Raw genomic sequence first — 7,711 nt, 5'->3', positions numbered from 1 at the left:
CTAATGCCTAACTAGGATTCCACATGTGTGAAAATTATAAACTCTAGCTTTTAGAAGAAAAAACACTGACTAGACCAGGCAAAAGGCTGAACATAGATCAGAAAGGCAGAACCACACACTTGAGCAGACCAAGAGATTATGGTTAGAGAAACTGCTCTAAAAAAACCATCTTCTTTTCTCTTTCATGTTCATTGCTGAAGCAGCAGCAGCCAAAATGAAAATCAAACCCGTTGTCATTTCTAACCAGAGCAAGAACCATAAAAGGCATTTCAATACACCTTCCCATATTTGCAGGAAGATTGTGTCTTTCCCTCTTTCCACAGAGCTGAGACAGAAGAACAATGTTCCATCCATGTCTACCTAAAAGGATGATAAAGTTCAGGTTGTATGGGGACACCACAAAGGTCAGCAGGTTGGCAAAGTAGTCCAAGTTTATGGAAAGAAATGTGTCATCTACATTGAACACATGCAACAGAAGCCAATGACACAACTGTCCTTTTGGGCAGCACCAGCCCTGCAAGATGATCATCACTAAGGTAAAACTGGACAAACACAGCAAAAAGATCTTTGAATGTAAAGCCAAATCTTGTCAGATGGGAGAGAAAAAGGGTAAATGTAAAGACAAAACAATTGAGAAGATGCAGGAATAATCTTATAAACTATCTTCATAATACAAACTGCTCAAATAACAACAACACAACAACAAAACAACTTCCCAACCCTATTCTTGTGATCTACCAGCTGCCCCATACGACCATGGGAGATTGTTTCAAGTTCTTGCTTATTGATATGATATCAATTAGCATCAGCAAAGTGAGATAATCAAATAATTTCAGAAATAAAATTAGGGCCCTTATTATTAAACAATTCTTCTAACTTGGTCAATTAGAAAATAGTAAAGAGTGCCTTCCTTTGTTCTTCTGCCGGTCATGTGAAAAAACCCTAGGATTGGTTCTGTCCCTTCTTCTCTGAGTCTTCTTTCTTTGAAAGATGTGCTATGTTTGAAAAGCTTTATATTTTAAAATAATCCAGAAAGGAAAAAGAAAGAGTGTAAATGTCATAGTACACCCCAGACACAATGAAATGTTCTTGGGAAGCATTCACAAGTAGGTATCTGAAACTTTTCAAAACCACATCAATAAAAAAAGAGGTTACATGAATGACTTTGGATATGGAAGCTTCAAGTATTTTAGCAAATCAGAAAGTCTATAAAGCAAGACAAGACCCTTTCTAATATCGCCTAAGGTCTCTTATCATATAAACAGAAGTTCTAAAGGGGCATTTACATAAGCAATCCACATTTAGAGCCAACACAAACCTCCTATTGATGAGAATATTCTAATTGCCAACATCTCTCAATGCACACAGAATAAGTCCTTAAGATTTCAATACCTCACATTATTTGATCGTAATTTTCACTGGTTTTACATCAGAATTAATGTCTCAGAGAAAACTAAAATTTATATAAAATTTTAGGATTCTAAAAGCATTTTATATCTTGGCTTTGTTAAAGAGAATTTTGTAGAAGAGACATAAAATGTTGAGATTCCACCATACCAGAGAGAAGGCAATGAAGTTGAATTTACTAGACCAAATCAGGATTTCAGTACCCACAGGTACATTTGCACATGTTCACAATCTTTGGTTTTTCTGTGGTACATCATTGGTATTCATTGACATATTGCCCAATATGTATGTTTACATTTTTCCTATTAGTTGGAAATACGGCACAACTTGTGATGTACCTCAAATGAGAAGATTCTTCAACACACCACATTGCATCTGACAGCAGCTAGCTCAGTACTAAGACCTGGGTGACAGATGTGGCTCCTCAGAAATTAGCACTAAAAGGTGCTAATATCCTAGTAAGCACTTAAAGAAGATTTAAAGTTGTATCTATCTAATCTAAGGTTGAGCACTGTATTTAGACAAAATCTGACAGAAATTCAGCAACCAGACATCTGTGTCTTCTAGTAAAAGGCAGTTGGACAAGTCCTCTAAAAGACAGCAAGCTATTATTCAAAAGTCAGACATTTGGGGGTGCCTGGGTGGCTCAGGTGGTTGAGTATTCGATTCTTCGTTTCCGCTCAGGTCATGATCCCAGGGTCATGGGACTGAGCCACAGGTTGGGCTCCATGCTAGGCTTCGAGCTGAACATGGAGCCTGTTTCAGATTCACTCATTCATTCATTCATTCATTCTCTCTCTCTCTCTCTCTCCTCCTCAGCCTCCTCCTCTGCCACTCTCCCCCTCTTGAGTACTCTCTCTAAAATAAAAAATAAAGTCAAACATGTCTTCTCCATTTGCAAGAGAAAATGGTATTCTTTCATCAGATCTAGTATATGTTATTTTAAAAAATTATATGCATATCATTGAATGGCTGAGTTCACCTATTTATTTGAGCTAACATATCAAACAAAGAAAACAGGCTTGGCTGCAAAGTCAATGGATGTCAAATAAAAAGCCAAACTAAACAGATGAGACACTATGCCCCGAAGATCAACAAAGAAGATCATTGTTAGGTGAGGAGCATTTAGCAACCAGCAAGCAGGATTTGCTGTGCCCATCATAAACACAAAGCAACTCATTTAAGCTACTTAAATATAAATCCCACTTCAGGACTGAGGGGTAGTTGCTTGCATACAACAGGATCTTTTCCTTACCATACTATATTAAACTCCATGAACCTTATATGAATATCTTAGAGATTTTTGAAATGTTTGGTAATAATAATAGTGGTGACAAATTGGTAGCTTTGAATCAATAATTTTTAAAAATATAGTGCTTTCTTGGCATGCCTGGGTGGGTCATTCAATTGAGCATCTGACTTGATTTCAGCTCAGGTCATAATCCGAGGGTCATGGGATTGAGCCCCATGTCAGGCTCTGTGCTGAGTGTGGAGCCTGCTTAAGATTCTCTCTCTCTCTCTCTCTCTCTCTCTCTCTCTCTCTCTGTCTCTCTGTCTCTCTCTCTCCCCCCCCCTCCCCCTCTGCCCACTCCTGCTTATGCACACATGTGCTCTCTTAATTTTTCTAAAAAAATAAAAACTTTAAAATTTGTTTAAATAAATAAATAGATAAAAATAGAGTCCTCTCAATAAATACAAGATGTGATGGCAATTATGATGACTAACATTAAGATAATAATGACTTATCTGTTTTAAAACAATCCTTATTCCAGTACATCCTTTCTAAAATGATACTACAGCTTTTGAACACTGGGCATTACCCAGTCTGGTCTAGAGTACCCAAGAGTCCATAATGTATCTATCTTTGTCCTTCCTGAGATTTATCAGAAGGAACTTCCATCCACTAAACTGAAAAGCATAATTTCTTCTCCTCTACAGCATCCATTATGAATCTTCCTGCAAGGTATTATAATTATATACCTTGAAAACTCATGAGACTCAACTAAAAAAGCTATTTAGCAAGGTAGTGGGGCACAAAATTAATATGCAAAAGAAAAACAACAAACAGTATGAATATATAATGAAAAAAAGTACTCATTTTAAAAAGAAAAGAAGATAAAAGGCAGGGGAATAAACTTAATAAGAAGTGTTAAAACCCTACTGGAAGGCACACAAAAAATTTTGTACAGAGTGGAGATGTATCTAGTTGGTAGAGTTAACATCAAAAACATGTCAATTCTTTCTGAGTTAATTTATAATTTCAACAAGAACACAAAAAACAAAATATTGGCAGTAGGTTTTTTGACACTAGGCAAAGTGATCATAAAGCTTATATGGAAAAATTATCAAAAATAGGAAGGAAAACTGTGAGAGGGGAAGGGCAAGGAGGGGGAGTTACTAAATGTCATTTAAAAACATAAACATATAACCTGAACATATGAGTGGTATTGGTTCATCATAGACAAACTGACCAAAAGAATATTATACAAAGCCCAGGAATAATTCCAAATGCATGCTGTAGTTTGACACCTGAAAAACAGCATTTCAAATCAGTGGGGAAAAGATAAACATTTCAATAAATGGTGATAGACTATCTGGAGAAAAGGTGTTGGACTCATACCTCATACTATACTCTAATAATCTAGTAAAACCAGGATAAATTTCAAATAACTTGAGGATGTACATACAAAATAATGAAAGCATGTGAGTATTAGAAGAAAGGACGGGAAGTTCCTTTTCAACATTTCAGTAGATAAGATTTTTGACTCAAAATCTAGAATCCATAAAATAAAATAAAATAATAAAATAAAATATTTAACAGCCTATGAAACTATAAACAAAGTCACAAGATAAATGACACACTGAGAAATTTATATCGTAGACAAATACCAACCACCCTAACATATAAAGAGCTGTTAGAAACCAATAAAAGACTATATAATGAAAAGTAGGAATACATGTATATGTATATATATCACATATATATGACATATATGTCATAGAAAAACATCTAAATGGCTTGTAAACATAAATAGATGATCAAATCCACTGGTAATAGGAGAAATCAATTTTAAAACTACACTGATATGTCACTTTCCAGTTTGATAATGAAAAGCTTGATAACACATTTTGTTTTTTGTAGGAAGACAGCCCTTCTCATACATTAGGGAGAATTGAAAGTGGCACAACTCTGATGCAAAGACATTTGCAAGGTTTCTCTAAACTGCATACACATTGCACTTTCAGGAATTTATCCTGCAGATATACTTGCCCACATGTGAAATGACATTTTGTGTAATGTTATCTAGGCCAGTATTGCTTGAAATATAAAACTGGAAACACCTCACATGCCCATCAATAGGAGACTAGTTAAAAAGTTCTTGAATATCTATGGAGTGAGGTACTCCACAGCAGTTTAAAAAAATGAGGACGCTCTCTGGTATTGATCATCAAGACATATTGTTAAATGCAAAAAAAAAAAAACCCAAAAAACAAAAAGGCCTTATATAAGCCAGTGTATATTATGTGCTACCTTTTAGAAAAAGAGGAAGAATATGACTACGTATTCATATTTTCTGGTTAATGCATAAAGAAATCTGTCAAGAATAATCTGTTGAGCATATATACAAATTAAATATGGCTGTGTGTATGTGTGTGTGTGTGTGCAAAAAAGAGCTGTGTAAACAGTGGACAGGATGAGAGCACAACTTTTCACAATATGTCTTTTTACGTTTTTTGAAAATTTTGCACTATGTGAATATATGATCTTTTCTGGTGAGGGAGGGGGGAAGACCATGCTTGCCAGGAGGAGCTGTTCCTTTAGAGCCCTAGTCGCCAGCAAGTCACTTGCTGCTGGGGAGAGTGGGAAGTCAATTAAGACTAGCTTTTTCATTGCCAAAGAATCCTTTCTATTAAAAAGTACACATGAAAGCCACACTTTGGAAAGACAACCAAGGAAAACACATGGTTTTTAAATTTTTTGTTGCTTTATTGAAGATAAAGGGAATTTGGCCCAAAAGAGTGGGTCCTTCTTTAAGTCTCTTCTTTGTAACCCTTTTTAAGCATACACAAACACACACCATTCGGCATTGTCCTTGTCATAGTACTTTTGGCTGCTTTAACAAACTATCACAGATTGGGTGGCTTATGAACAACAGAAATTTATTTCTCACAGTTCTGGAGGACGGAAGTCTGAGCTCAGAGTGCCAACAGGGTTGGATGAGGACCGTCTTCCATGTCTCAGACTTCCCGTTGTATCCTCACATGCTGGAAGGAGCTGGGGAGCTCTCCGGAGCCTCTTGCAAGCTAAATTTTTCTTTACTTTTGTTGATTTTGCCATTAATCTTTGAAGCCCCTTAATTTTGTCTACAAAAGTTTAAGGTTTTCTGATCCAGGTGTATACACTATTTTAGGAAAAGTCTGTCAAATGAAAAGCAGAGTGCAAGGATTATTTTTCAAACTGAATTTTTGGGAGTTTCTTTGAAGTTAAACCTCACCTTATATTTCCCACCTCTGATTTTACACTTTGTTTTCAGACTAACATTTTATCAACTTTTTTTTTAAATGTTTTATGTATTTCTAGGAGAGAGAGAGAGACAGCGTGAGCAGGGGAGGGTCAGAGCGAGAGAGGGAGTCACAGACTCTGAAACAGGCTCCAGGCTCCGAGCAGGCAGTCAGCACAGAGCCCGACGCAGGGCTCGAACCCAGGAACCGCGAGATCATGACCTGAGCGAAAGTCGGACGCTTAACTGACTAAGCCACCCGGGCACCCCATTTTATCAACTTTCAAGTGATTTCTCTTCTCCAGTCCAGGATATTAGCAAACCACTTAATTCAGCTCCCTGTGAGTCTGACACTATGCTCTGAATCTTTTGTCCAGGACATCAATAAAGATAGGAAGAAAATTATCCTCATAGCATGTTTCCACTAACTGTCACTTGATTCACCTCATCTAGAAACACAACCATGGCTAACTACTCTTTGTTGTAACTTTGTCAAATTGTCTGATTATCCATAAGTGATATAAACCAGACGTCACTACTTTAGTTTTTTGAAGGCTTCTTTTCCTCTTCTTGCAGATGCTGTACATATCCCCAGACCCAGCCTGCCCGGATTGAAATTGATTCAATTTTATCCAGAGGGTTCACTAAAGAATACAATATAGGGTAACTATAACAACACTAGTGTAGTGAAAGAAAAGTTACTTCAATAATCTAGAACTCCCTTCAGCCATTGAGAATTTATAAGACATTTTATGTCATAACTTGCTTTACATGGTAAAGATAATACAAAAGGGATACTCCTGGAATTAGAAGAATTCTTTTCAGTTTGTTCATTTTTCTTTCTCTACCCCTAACTTTTTTTTTTTTTTTAACTGTGTTTAATTTGCTTTCAGGACTGGATTTAGAATAAAGAGCAGATTGATCACGGGAAATAATAATTCTTGAGAAACCAATACTAATACAATATAGTGACCAAGAATATTGCTTTTAAAAATAACATAAGCAAGGGTATCTGAGTGGCTCAGTTGACTAAGCATCTGACTTTGGGCTCAGGTCATGATCTCACAGTTCCTGAGTTTGAGCCCCACATAGGGCTCTCTGCTGTCAGCTTGCTTTAGATCCTCTGTCTCCCTCTCTCTCTGCTCCTCCCCTAGTCACACACACTCACTCTCTTTCAAAAATAAATATTTAAAAAATAAATAAATAGGGGAGCCTGGGTGGCTCAGTCGGGTAAGCATCCGACTTCGGCTCAGGTCATGATCTCACAGTTCGTGGGTTCGAGCCCCGTGACGGGCTCCGTGCTAACAGCTAGCTCAGAGCCTGGAGCCTGTTTCAGATTCTGTGTCCCCCTCTTTCTCTGACCCTCCCCTTCTCACGCTCTCTCTCTCTTTTAGAAATAAATTTTTAAAAACCCCAAACATTAAGTAAATAAATAAATATAACATAAGCAGACTATGACAATTGTAGAAGTTGGATGATGGATACCGGAGAGTTCAATACAATGGTCCTCTACTTTGGTATATTTCAAATATTTTCCCTAACAAAATTAAAATAAGTAGACATTAAAGTATATTCTCAGTCTCTTTTGCTGTGGCGAATTTTATCAGGCACCCTCTAAATTAGTCTTGGCCCTATCCCTTAAATTGGATCTATGTCCAGAGACAGAGATGAAAATATAATTGAAGTAAAATGTGCTATTATTTTATTATATTTATTTATTTTTTAAGTGTTTTAAAAATGTTTATTTATTTTTGAAAGAGAGAAAGAGACAGAGTGTGAGCAGGTGAGGGGCAGAGAGAGGG

At 36.7% G+C, this 7,711-nt stretch overlaps 1 pseudogene; it reads left to right on the top strand.

The window, feature by feature from the left end:
• The first annotated feature begins 214 nt into the window (after window positions 1–214).
• Window positions 215–650, top strand: LOC120240011 (annotated as a pseudogene).
• Window positions 651–7,711: the final 7,061 nt, after the last annotated feature.

The sequence above is a fragment of the Hyaena hyaena genome, unplaced genomic scaffold, assembly GCF_003009895.1.
Source record: "Hyaena hyaena isolate Hyena2069 unplaced genomic scaffold, ASM300989v1 scaffold_246, whole genome shotgun sequence".
Taxonomy (NCBI): Eukaryota; Metazoa; Chordata; class Mammalia; order Carnivora; family Hyaenidae; genus Hyaena; species Hyaena hyaena.
The sequence above is the reverse complement of the archived record's forward strand: the minus strand, read 5'-3'. Positions and strand labels throughout refer to the sequence as shown.